The 13912-nt window shown below is 36.9% G+C and overlaps 1 pseudogene across 1 annotated transcript in view; it reads right to left on the reverse strand.

Moving 5' to 3' along the window:
• Window positions 1–11553, reverse strand: part of LOC308560453 (3-oxoacyl-[acyl-carrier-protein] reductase pseudogene) — a 44188-nt pseudogene extending 32635 nt beyond the window's left edge. The window contains exon 1 of the transcript in view: window positions 11281–11553. The product of the transcript in view is annotated as a 3-oxoacyl-[acyl-carrier-protein] reductase pseudogene (transcript). The remainder of the gene's footprint in view (window positions 1–11280) is intronic.
• Window positions 11554–13912: the final 2359 nt, after the last annotated feature.

The following is a 13912-nucleotide window of genomic DNA, read 5'->3' on the forward strand; positions in this document are numbered from 1 at the left end:
TCTTCACCTGAAGATATTTTTTCCATTGCTTTTCAGAGAGAGTGGAGGAGAGAGAGAGAGAGGAAAGAAAAACATAGCTGTGAAAGAGACACAATGATTGGCTGCCTCCTGCATGTGCTCCAACCAGGGCTGGGGATCCAGCCCGCATCCGAGCTGCATGCCCTTGGCTGGAATCGAACCCAGGACCTTCCCGTCAGCAGGCCAGTGCTCTAACCACTGAGCAGACCTGCTAGGGCAAAATTTGATTGTTTTCATAGTTTACTGACTAAGAAGATTTAGATTCACTATACTGAGGCAGAAATGAAAACTCTCTCATAAGGATAAAATGATACTCCTTCCCTTGCTAAATACACCTCATTCTACCACCCTCCTTCCTTCGTTACTGTAGTCCAGCCATGCGGATTGGTCGCCAACCTACCATTCTCCTTTATGCCTAAGTATCTTTGTACTTAAACTTCTTTTTGTCTGAAACATGCTCCTCCAAATATTTGTCTCACTAGCTTCTTCTCACTTTTAGGTCTTACTTTAAATGTGATTTCCTAGATCACACTAATAAAAGGAGTCTTCTCTCGCACCCACTTCTATGACAAAGCACTTTTTATTTATTATTTATTTGAGAGAGAGAGAGGAAGGGAGAGACATTAGTTTGTTGTTCCTTATTTATGCATAACCATGGAAAACTCGAATCATATTAAGTTACTAGCCATCTTTCTGTGTCCTGTCTTCTGTAGTATTGTTGGCATTTCTTACTCACGATTGTCTTTTATGCATTTTTTCATTTTGATTTTATATAGTTTTTTTTTTCTTCCTTTGCAATCATTTCAGTAGTGTTCCATGATGGTGTGGGCTAAATGTGCAAGCTCAATGTTTCATGCCTAACTTAAAGTCTGCTACGTTACTTTAAGCTTTGTGTAATATGACTTTAGCTGCTAAACCCTGGAGAATTTATTATTAATTGTGCAAAACTTCCATTCTTAGTACATCAATACATATATTTTAAAAATTAATTATGTAAGAAGGGGTATTATCCAGGAAATTATAAATAGTATAACTGACACTGGCTCTTGTTGCTGTGGATCTGGTGAAATTTTTACATACAAACCTGGGTTAATATATAACAAAATGATATCAGATTACATAATAACATTTACATCATTAAAAAAGATATTTGGCTCAATGTCACTTTCAGTTTCAGTTCTCATCACTTGCCTAGACAAACCTTGCATGCAGTATAACAGAATTATCAGTTTACTGTTCTCTTAACATGCTTCACACATTTCAGCCTTTGCACTTTTGTTTTGTGTGTTTCCTCCTCTTAGGATGATTCATTCTCACTTCTTATAATCCTTTTCATTTTTCAAAGCCAACCTCAAAAGCCACTTTTCCCGAGGCTCTTAACAAGATGCTCTGTCTCTCCTTTGAAATGGGTATTTGTACTTCTGGTCCTTTCTTGACTCTAGTCAAGTTGTCAGTGAACTTGGTTTATCTTTCTTACTAGACTATAGTAGTTTAGAAAACAGAGAAAGTACTAGTCAATTCTTCATGAGTGCCTTTACATTTATTAAGAGCTCAATAAAATTTGTTGATTTTAATTCAACTCCCAAGTCACAGTAACTCTTAGTTGATAAGTGTTGGGAAGTATGAACTTATTTAAATACTAGTCTCTACAAAATAGAAAGCTATCTGTTGTTAATATCATTATGCATCCCCTGCCAAATTAAAACTCAAACCAAAACATTGTACATCCAAAAACCATACTTAATTTTCTTATTGCATAGGTAACCTGGGTATTTGTTTCCATTTTTTGCATTTTTAAAAATTAGAGCAGTATGTTAAAAACTGATTACATAGACTCATAAGGAAAGGTTTTAGGACAAATTTAATGTAGGCTTAAAGACTTGCCACTCTGTTAAGTTCAGAAGACCTAAGGAGTGTCTTTGTTTATTATTAGAATAGCAGAAAATGAAGAAGACATTTAAAAGATATTTCTGCTGAAGCAAAATTGGGAGCAGAGATCAGTAGTTTAAGAAGGGAAGAGAGCAGAACTAAGCAGATAATACATGGAGCAGTTTCCCCCCATGAGGTTTTGAGTATAGAGAAGTGGCATTACCAATGTACTAAAAGCCCTTCAGGGAATCAGGAAGCTTCAGTGCATTGATCTGTGCACAGAATTGGATATTCAGAGGTGTGAAGATAGGCCACCCTCAATAATCTCAAAGGAGTTTGACTTCCTCAAAAGCCACACACATTTCAATATAGCAAATAGTATACGTTTTCAACATTGTGCAGTATTACTGAGTGATAGCTAATGATTTCTTCATTTTATTTTTTCCATGACTATGTCATCAGGGACAAAAATAAAGCAAATTTTCTTTTTCTGCATACTGTACGCACCACCAAGTAGTGGCATGTCATAAGAAAATGAAAATATAGGAGGAGGACACAGGACTAGGCATTTTTACAAATTAAGCAAAAGAAGTAGCTAACAGGCCAGTACTTTGTCACATTATAGGTAGTAATAAATATCTGTTAAATAAATAGGAGATTAATGCCTCAAACCTGGTCACTGAGGACTAAGTATTATTTGATAATTTTAAGCTGATATGAAAGGAGTAGCAAAAACCAATCAAAATATCTTTTTCTATACTGTGACAGCAAATCATGCTCCCTACATCAACCCACAATGCGTTAGAACAGGTTGTAATATAGAATAAGCCATAGTTCCTCATTATGCGTAGGGGAGCCTAGTACATGATTGCTGAAGTCTTGCTCAGAGCCCAAAGCCAATTAGTAGAAAAGCTAGGACTAGAATTCCAGCCTCCTTTTTTGGTTCACTTATCATGCTTTTCCTACTCACCACACTGCCAAAAACAAGCCAGGATTACTGAGCAATAGATACAACAGCTATTCATTTACCAAAAATGTGCTTTGAAGCCTTAATTTTTTATCAGGGCAATTTATATAATTCTCCACTTATCTTTGTGTACAACGGTATTTTTCTCCAGCTAGAAGGAATAAGTCATAACCATATGCTTTCATTCACTTGACCAACATTTACTGTATTCCTACTATGCGTTGGTCTCAGAAAAATCTAATGTTTCAGTTCATTGTTGATATTCTTGACAATGATGAGTTTTGGATACAAGAGGTGCATATATATGTTTTAAGGGGAAATGAGCTTTACAGAGCACATGACTTTATTTTACTTAAGATCCTTGCATTTGGTACCCAACCTGTTTTATTCTTGGCTATAGCCAATTCCTTTAACTTCAGGTAGTCATTTGTAAGCCAATGCCCTTAATTCCAGAACTACAGAGAATACGGATGGATCATCGCACTTTAGTCTTTTACCTGGTAAGTGTATAGCAGAGTCATTTATTATGGACAGGGCTACAGGGAAACAGAACTGGTCTATTATTACAGATGAGATTTTCTTTTTTTTTTAAAGGAGTATAGTACTAAACATAATGTTATATGAAAGTAAAGTTATCTTAATAGCTATTTAAATCTCTTCCTGGAACTTGGTTGTTGGGTGGTAGAAAGGAGCTTTTTGAGGGCATTTGTGGTGGATTTCTTTTTATAGCTTTCATGATTATTAGGCAAAAGTTGGTCATGAGAACAGTAAAACCATGTCTTTTGCTTTCTGAGCAGGTAGGTCTCTGTAAGCAATTTAATATGGTTCACAGAGAGAGGGTATAGTAGCTAGTCCATGTTAAGCCTAAACAAACTGCAGTAGAAATTGAAATGGTTGTTCCTGGCTCAATTCATGCCACTGGATTAAACTGAAATATTACCTATGTCATGTAGGGATATTGAAGAGAGTTGTAATTCTGTTGGTTTCAACTAGGTACTGCCAGCAGTAACTGCTATATGAAAAACAGTGAAAACACATTTCCTGAAGAATTATTAGTAAAAGGTGAAACTTCAACAAGGAGTGCAATTCCAAATAGTAATAAAATAAAGAATCAAAAATTATTTACTATCTAGAAGAGTAAAATTATGAAAAGCTGTCATCAGTGAAATTACCCTCCTCATAGAATTACAGAACTGTTTAGATTTCTTTTACTACTTCTGTTGAATAAGCTGAGTTCACATTGTTTCAAGAGACACACATGTTATATTATTTATTTCCATAAGTGGTAAAATTCCAGCATCATAAATAACTTTTCCTATAGCTTGTATGGTTTTATTTAGTGTGTACATATTAATGCTTTAAATTACATTTCTATAGCACATTCGATGAGCATACTAATAAACTCACAGCCGCTTTGATGACCTTGAGACTGAACCCCAGTCTCTCACCTACAGAATTTTAAAAATACAGACATAGAGGAGGCACAGGGAGGATACATAAGTAATTGTGGATTCAAAGCATGTGTTTATCTCTGGGAGTATTTGCTCCCCAAATGCTATTAATATTTAAATATACTTCTCTGAAAGCAGCCATTCTCTAATACTAACTCTTACAACTAACCTAAAATTATGTAGATGCCAATCTTTCAGTTGTACCCATTAACTGTGCTAGTCTCCATAATAGTAATTGTCAACTTGGCAATCCCTTTAATCACCAAAGCACTTTGCAAATATTAACTGGGAAATCTCACACAACTCCTCTGAGATGTAGTTACCTTCCTTTTCAGAGAAGGAACAACTAAAGCATGAGAGTCTTGTCCTCTAACTACAAAGTAGAGTGAGGGACAAGATTGGGATTAAAATTCTGGGACTACTACCAGCAACTACTAAAACCAACAATCTTGCATTAGCAAAGCCATTTTGGATTTTGATTCCCTAATGAGGAGTGGAATATAAAGACATGATGTTATTAAAGACTATTTTGTTAAGTGTATGCATACTTTGCTTCTGCCATGTAGGTTTATTTTTCCCTAATTCCTAAGAGTGAGGTTACAATAAAATATAATGAGTCTAACAAAAACCCTAAAGTAATGATAAGCTTTTTTTACATGATTGCAATCTAGAGTGATCCCAAAGCTCACTACTACTCAACCCTCAGAAAGTAGTTGAAAAGAATATCTTCCCTGAGAATATTACTATTGAGGACATTGGAGGAAAGGGTAATACAGATTTTGTGGTTACCAAATGAGCTAAGTATCATCCCTGATATTCCTCGTATGTTTTTTTAGCTCTAACAGTACCATAGTATTTTTTAAAAGCAGATAAAAAAAGCACTTTTGGGATTTTTTTTTTTCTTTTTTCTTTTTACCATCTGCTGTTTTGAAGAAAAGTTAAAATAATAATACATATCTTTCAAATTATTTACATTCTACCAAATATATTTACATTTTACATCAAAATTTTTATAAAAATTAGATCAGTATATTTTTATTGTGATGGTAGTATATACTTATAAAATGGTAAGATAGAAATATCAGAAAACACAGAAAATCTATCAATCAGAATAACAATGCAGGAAGAAGACAGAAGAAAAGAGAGAGATGACTAATATTCTGGGCAATTACTAATGTGCTCTATTTTTTATAAAATTCTAAACCATAAATTAACTGAATGTTTCAGACCTAGAAGGATAGAAGGAGATATTACCTTTTAATATAATGTCTTCATGTAATATTCTTAATACTCTAAGACCACTTTTTTTTTTTCCACATGTTAACATCACTAAAATTGAGATGTATCTTATAATCGAAAGTATCTTTTTTTTTAAATATCTTTATTGATTTCAGAGAGAGGAAAGGAGAGGGAGGGAGGGAGAGAGAGAGACAGAAACATCAATGATGAGAGAGTCATTGATCGAGCCTGCAACCCAGGCATGTGCCCTGACCGGGAATCAAACCCCGATCACTTGGATCCTAGGTCGACGCTCAACTGCTGAGCCACGCCCGGCTGGGCGAAAGTATCTTATTATTGTTTTTGGCTGATGTTTCCAATTTTCCCATAGATATTCATCTTTGGAATTCATAAATGAAAAATCACAATTTTTGGGAAATTTTAGGAACTGCCTTATCTTATTCTGCATTTTTCATAACATACTATGTGTTTTAAATAATAGTGACAATAATAATAAACAATGAATTATTTTTCTATGATAGGATTATACTGAAGGTTTCAGAGGTTTCCTATTTAAACAGAATAGAAAATACATGGTTTATTGACATCATGAATCAATATATTGTAATAATCCATAAATCTCTACCTGATGTAGACATTTCATAATAAGACACATTTATGAAGCTAAGTAAAAATCATTTAAGATATAGAAAGATTACACTAAATATTTGATATTTAAATTATTCTTAAAGTAAAATTTTAAAACATAGGACATTAATTGCCCCATTTGATATCTTCATCTTTGTTTTTAAACAAATATTCCAGATGTAAAATAATTTCATTTTGCACTGATGTTGATTTGATTGAATTAGGAGTATGTCCAAAGCAACCTCAATTTTGTCAAGTTTGTTCACATGAGCTCTTTAAAAAAGAGTGAAGATAATTTTTTTAGCCAGCCTTGATTTTGATGTTGAAGGCTTTAGTTTTCAGTACTTTTTCTTTGAATGCTGCCCCACCAATAATTTTGATGGCGCACAGATGTTATTGTGTGGGGAAAAAATGGACATCAAATGACTCTGAGTCAGAAAGGGATTCAGAAAAGTTGGAGTCTGAAAGTGAAGATCTTTCAGAAGGACTTTAACCACTTTAGATTGCTTACATTTTCTTTTTTATATGGGCATATAATAAAATAATAAAAAGTTATGCACGATTAAGTCTGAGAACTCATTCTACAGTGTTAAAAAATTTTCAAAGTGATAAAGTATTTTCTCATAGTTTAATTGGTAGTGTTTTTACTTTCTTATTGGCACACAAAATAATACACCTTATAATCAGTGATATCTCAGATTTGATAAAAAAGCAGAGATACAGGGACTGAGAGAGAATTAGATGATTTCCCAAACATATATGATGTTTTTACATATGTGCATACATGACATAAAACTGTATATGTACATTTTAAATTGATTCTAAGATTTTTGAGGTCTACCCATATCGATACACATGGATCAAGTACATAAATTTAACTCCTAAATAGTATTACATCCCACATGATTTACCAAATCTCAACTGATGAGCTTTTCCAATGTTTCTGATTAGCATTGCCACAGTAAACATCTATATTAGTTAAGAAACATTAGTACCTCTGATTACAAATCCCCCAATATATCATGGCTTAAACATGATAGAGTTTATTCCTAGGTCACATAAAGAACAAAATGCATATTGTTGATTGGTGGAGGCCTTCTTCCAAGTAGAAGGGCCCGGGTGTTTCCATGTTAAGATTGCACTGTTTTCATCATACAGCTTTCAAAAACTGCTTGTTTGCTTCAAGCCGGTGGGAGAGGAAAGAGCATGGGGAATCTGTGTGGCTGGCTGTTTTTTTATGAGGCAGGTCTGGACGTGCTGCACATTAAATCCTCACTTGTTATTGACTAGAGTTCAGTTGCAGGGTCACATCTAATGATAAGGAGGTGAGGAAATTGAGTGTAACTGTATGCCCAGGAAAATGAGGAAATAGGTTTAGTGAAGTGCTAGTCAGTCTCTGTCCCAATGTTCTTGGACGAGTCTCCTCATGCCTACTTATGAGGGTCTATACAGGGCATGCACCTACAGGTGGAACTGTTGAATCTTAGTGAACAGATCTGCAACTTATTTAGATGTCAGTCACTGGGTAAGTGTGCAACTATTCTCCTTGTCAGCTCTTGAGCTTATCAGCTTTTACAATTTTTGCCAATTTTATAATGGTGACACAATATCTAACCATGGCTCTAATTAGTATTCCCTTGATTGATAGGAATGTTGAGGATCTTTTTCTGATTATTGGTTACTCAAGTGGCTTCTATAGATTCCCTGTTTTTATCTTTTGCTCACTCTTCTTTTATTATTGATTTTCATTTTTTCTTTTATATACTCTAGATAATAATCCTTTGATGGTAAGTTCCACTTCAAACATATTCTCCCAGTTGTGGCTTATATTTTTGTTTTGTTTATGTCTCTTGATATATAGAAATTAATTTTAATGTATTTAAGTTCATCCTTTCCTCTATCTTTTGTGCTTTTTTGTTTTGTTTAAAAAATTCTTTCTTCTCTGATATTATGAGCATATTTGCCTACATGTTCTTTTAAATGTTTAAAGCTTTTTTAACATTTAGCTTTTTTAATATTTAGCTTTTAAGTCAACATAAAATTTATTTTTATATAAGCATAAGACAGTTATCTAATTTTTCCATATGTATAGCCAGTTGTCTCAGCACCACTTATTGGATTACCTTTTTTCCCCAAACTAATCAGTAATTATATTGTATAACATGATTTCCCATATGTACGAGTTTTTTTCTACATTCTGTTCCACTGAACCTACCATGTAGCTTTTAATATTTTTCACAGAATTACATACTGATGTACATGCATCCTTAAAATGGAGTTTTTGTTATTTTTTAATAACAATGAGATATGATATAGATATTTGTCTTGCTCTTTTCATTTCACAACCCTTTTCTGGACATTTTTTCGAGTCACATTAATTCATTCTCTTGGATAGCTACCTAATAGTTTCTGGTATTAATATGGGATATTAAACTATTGACATGTTAATGGGAATTTATTTTATTTCAAAATGTTTAACTTCTGAAAATAATGCTGAACTAAACATTCTTGTATATATGGGCTAAAATCTGCTCCTTGCATCTCCCAATTGAAGGAGCACATTTGCATTATATGGTAGCTGAATGGAAAATTTTAGCATATTTTTACAGATTGTTTTCCAGAAAAACTGTTACAGCTCCCATCTTTATCAACTCTCCCCTCCTCTTCTCTTTATATGCCCAGCAATGGGTGTCATTGCTCTTTTGAATGTTTGGCAGTCAGGTGCATGGAAGTTGTTATTATGCTTTGCATTTCCATGAATAATAATGAATTTTAGTGTATTGTCATATTTTTGACTATTTGTGATTGTATATTCATAGCAATTGTTGAATTGCCTTTTGGATTTTTGTCATTTTGAAGCAGTTCCTTTTATAGTATAGATATTAGCCTTTTCTGTCATCATCCCACATTATGAATTTTTCTAAATGTAACATAATTCTTTTGACTTTGCAGTATCTTTTCAACAATATTTTTACTTCTTTTTTTATTAAATGTATTAGGGTAACACTGTCAATAGGGTCATACAGGTTTCAAGTGTATAATTGTATGATACATGACTTGTATATTGCATTGTGTGCCCACCACCCAAAGTCAAGTATTCTTCCTTCACCAGATATTTGGCCCCCTTTACCCTTTACTACCTCCTCACCCCCTTCCCTCCAGTAATCAAATTTTTGCGACAATAATTTAAATGTGAATATAGTCACACTTATTTATTTTTTCTTATTAAGACAGTCATCTCTTTCAACATTATATGTGTTACTTCTTATAGGATGGCTATAATTTTAAAAAACAAGTAGAACAAATGTTGGTGAGGGTGTGAAAAAGTTGGATCCCTCATACATTGCTGGCAAAAATGTAAAATGCTGTAGAAACTGTGGAAAACAGTTTGGTGGTTCCTCTAAATATTGAACATAAAATTACCATATGACCCAGCAACTCCACTCCTAGGCATATACTCAAAAGCATTGAAACAGTGACTCAAACAGATCCTTCTATGACAGTGGGCACTGCAGCATTAGTCACAATAATCAAAGGAAGTATTCTGGGCCAGGAATGATTTGTTGACCGTTGCTTTAAGGTTCTGAGTTTTGTAGTCTTGCCTAAAACTTTCTTCACTGCCCGCAGTGGATAATCTACAGCCCATCACAGCAAATATTCCTAAAAATCCTGTATAGATGCCTCCCGTTTGCCAAAGTCACACTTCTTGTGGTAGCTGTTCAAACTTCACCTTTCCTTCCTACTCTTTCTCCCTCTGCCAGACCCTAAGCCCTTTTATTCCCATCAATGCACCTCCAAGTTACTTGTTTAGTGAAACTGTTTACTCTCGTATCATGTTTTCTTCCATTTTTATTTTACCCTTTATCTCTGATGGATAAAAGAGACCTACCCTCTTAGAAAGCCAGGGACGCGGGAAATGTCCATGATTATCACTTACCCAGCGCGCATTATTTACTCGCGCCAGCAATACTGCCGCTTGAGGCTCTAAGAAAATTCTTTAAAGCAATCTTGTGTATGAAAACGAAACCTTTTTGTAAAAGTAATGTTTCCTACATACAGGAATAAACAGAATGCAGGACTGAGTCCCTCCCAGCTTAGAGGCAAGAAGAAACGACCACTAACTGATGTATCATAGTTAAATGCAACCACAAACCCAGAGCCTTTTCAGTGTGATTCAGCACTGCAAATACTTTCAACTCCATTCCATAGATACTGAGATTTAAACTGGGAGTTCACAGTGACAACTTCAGCAGAGCACTATTAGGTTACACACATCTGCACTTGTTCAGATAAACGTACGCACCAAACTCTGCAATTCCCTTTAGAGGGATAAGGGAGCCCATTAACCGAATCTCATCGCTGACCAGGATGGAGCTGGTTATCGTTTGTCAGGGGTAGTTTATAACATATCCCTTGGTACCGAGAGCTACTTGATGTGCTTGTGGTATCTCAGGCTGTGGAATACATTTTCCAGTCTAATATCCAAATAAAATGAAGAAAGATAAAATCAGGCTCTCCTTTCACCATTTTCTTTCCCTCTTAGCTTCCCCCATAAAATTTTAATCTGAAATTATTTTTTCAGAATATTTTCTAGCACAGAGATACAGATCAGGACATCAACCCCACAATGGTCAAGTCTGATTAATTTTGACCAAAATGACAGATGGAGAGAGAAAGAAGGAAAGAAGAACTGAGAAAGGGAGAGGAGAAAGGCGATAAGGCAGGCCTGAGGGAGGGAAGGGAAGGGAGGGGAGGGGAAACAGTGAGGAGGGAGGGCTGGGGGGCAAGAAAAGAGATAGGAGAACCTACTTTAGAATAAGAGACAATTTCTCCTCAAATCTCCTGGATACAAAGGATAGAAGGAGCTGTCTTAGATACTGCCTGGCAGAAAAGAATTAAAAAATATTAAAGCTGCTGAAAGTGCTGTTTTATTGTCAGAGGAGCTGTTTCAATGTTAACAGCACTTCTGAATTTTAAATAGAGCTGTTTTGTCCCTAGTTCAGAAACTTTGTGAAAGGGATACATTTTGAAAGTTCAAACAGGAAAATACCTCAGAGATTGGGGTCTACAATTTTGAGGGCGGAATATAGCGTAATGATTTCATGTTACAGGCCGACTCTCATCACTTGCTCTCTGCAGAGACCTGAGCAGAGAGGAAGCCCAGCGCCGCCTCTGGGTGTGATCCTGGCAAGAGGCGCCCCCCAGATCATCCTCTGAGAAGGATTCTCTTGCCCTAGCTTCTGGAGAGCGGTCTGCTGACAGCCTCCCGCATTCAGCTGCTTCGGCGTCTGCCTCAGCTGCAGTCATTCTCACCAAGGTCACGCCCTTCCCAGGGCAGCCTGCATCCAGCGGGTGGCTGTGCTGAGATGAGGGTGCAGGCATTTTCGTCCTGGAGCAGCACAGCCCTGATGGTGTAGCCCTGGAGCTGGCGAGGGCGTCGCCTGGGGCTTTGTCAGGCCTGTATCACATTCCGTTTCTCCCTCTGCCTGATCCTGCTTCCTCCCACACCTTCCACAGTGTTCAGCCCTGATCGATATCCTGTACCCACACTCCATCTGCCTCAGCGTCTGTTTCCAGACAGCCCAGCCCGCAACACTTGGTTCAGGAAATGAATGTTGTAATTGATTCGTGATGTCTGCCACGGGCCAGGGTAGGAACACTTTTTGCCAGGCCTCTACCGTTCTTGTTCTTTGAGCCTCAAACCATCAGGGCAGAATCATCAGTAACTTTCTGGGCCTGAGAGTTAACATCAAAGGGAATATTGGAATCGTATGGGGAAAACACCAGAAAGATTCGATTATTTATTCATAAAAGACTTATTGATATTAGCTCCTAGTGTGGTAGAATCTAGTAGTACATACTAACAGTGAAAACTTAATTTAATAGCTACTACTTGGGACCCCTTGAAAGGGGTGTGGAAGCCTAGAAGACAGAAAACTTTGCCGAGAGAAGTTGGGAAAAAGAAATGAGACATATTTTCCTATCATAGAAGAATGTGGGAGGGCTCCTCAAACAGGTGCACATACATAGGCGGCCAGTCAGGAAGCACGCGCGCTTGGTGAAGTGTAAGGTTGGGAAGCCTGCAGAGAGGATCAGGTGGTAAGGCAGAATATGAGACTAGAACATCTGCTTAATGCCAATCGAGAAGGTCTTTTTTTGGTCTTGCTTGGGAATTTGGACTTTATCCAGCAGCCAGTGGGTACTTTTGGAGGGAAACTGTAATTATGTTATGTGTGTGTTAATGTCTTGAATAGATGTTAGGCTTTTCTTGTGTTGTTCTGGATTCTAATATTGTTGTCCTTTGGATTCATTTAAACCTTTGTGGGCCCTTGATCCCCTAAAGAGGGCAAGTATTTCAGGGACTGCCAACTAAGGATGAGTAAAACATGGCCTGTGAATCAGATTTCTGGCTTAAGTTTCAGTTATCCCAGAGCTTTAGGGAAATTGTGTGTAATAGCGTGTGTCTGGACTGGACTGGAGGTATCTCCCTGGTGTGCCAGCAAGTGAAATTAGGAAACATCCTGCTGGAAATCTTCCAACTGCTCTGGGCAGACTGTCTCCTTCACTGGGATAGGATGCTTAGGGACACAAACAGATGTCCAGCCACATTCCCTGATTTGTCTGGGTCTCAGGAGCTCTATGAGAAAATCCATAAACTCATTCACACTTAGAGTTTATTACAGATACAGCTGATAGACCTAGAGAAGGGTGGGAATTCAGGATGGTGGGAGGGAGATGGGATGCTTCCTGACTGGGTTAGGAGTAGACTCTCTGGAAGAATGATGCAGGAGATCACCAGGATCCTGGGCAGAAACAACTCCTAAGTGTAAACTGAAGGGTAGGCTCAGCAGTTAGACCTATGGGTCGAGTTGATATGGTACAACAAGAAGTTGTCCTTGAAACTGTTCTCATAACATTGCCTCCTACAGAAACATATGCTCACTGGGAAGGAGAAAGCTAGGTAGCTAGGCAATCAGATGGATGGGGTTATCACACAAGTAATTCTCTCATAAAACCTAACTGAAGAGAACTGGACTAGAGAAAGGGTAGATAACACCCCCAGCTAGAGCAACAGGTGTAGTCCAGAGACTGGGTGGCAGGGGGTTAAGGAACTCACTGGTGTCATTAGAGAGAAGATAAGATTCTAACCTATGAATTAAACTTGATAGTCAAGAGCGAGGAAAATGTAGGTGGTAAAATTATAGGACACTGTAACATTAAATGTGAGGAGTGGGTGAGGCAGAGGATCTAACAATATATCTGTGATTCCTTAGGTAGACAGTGACATGTCAGTTTAGTGAGGAATGCAGGTTAAAGAACCAGAATGAAGAAAAATGAGAAAAACTATGAGTTAGATTTGGGGACAGTTTTCATATGTTGAAGCATGTTGCTTCATTGCCTGGTATTGTATTTGGTTTACTAATACACAAGGCAGTTGGGTAACTTGGAGAAGGAACTCAAGAAAGTGGCAGGTAAAGAATTAATATTGGAGATGGCTAAGAATAGATGCTTAGAAAATACCACCTTTGAGGAACAACCAGAGACAGTGGGATGAAGAAGATGCAGAGAACGCATGACAAAAAATACAGGGGGAAAGGGGAACTCTAGAGATGAGTATTTTGTGGAAGCTTTAGGGATTATTGCTATCCTGGAAATAAGCCACATTGGGAAGAGGGAGTAGTAAGGGTAAGGCCACCACTGTGAGATCAGGTGGTCATTCAGTAAGATCAAAAGAAGATGT

This window comes from Miniopterus schreibersii (assembly GCF_964146895.1).
Source record: "Miniopterus schreibersii genome assembly, chromosome: 8".
NCBI classification, from domain to species: domain Eukaryota; kingdom Metazoa; phylum Chordata; class Mammalia; order Chiroptera; family Miniopteridae; genus Miniopterus; species Miniopterus schreibersii.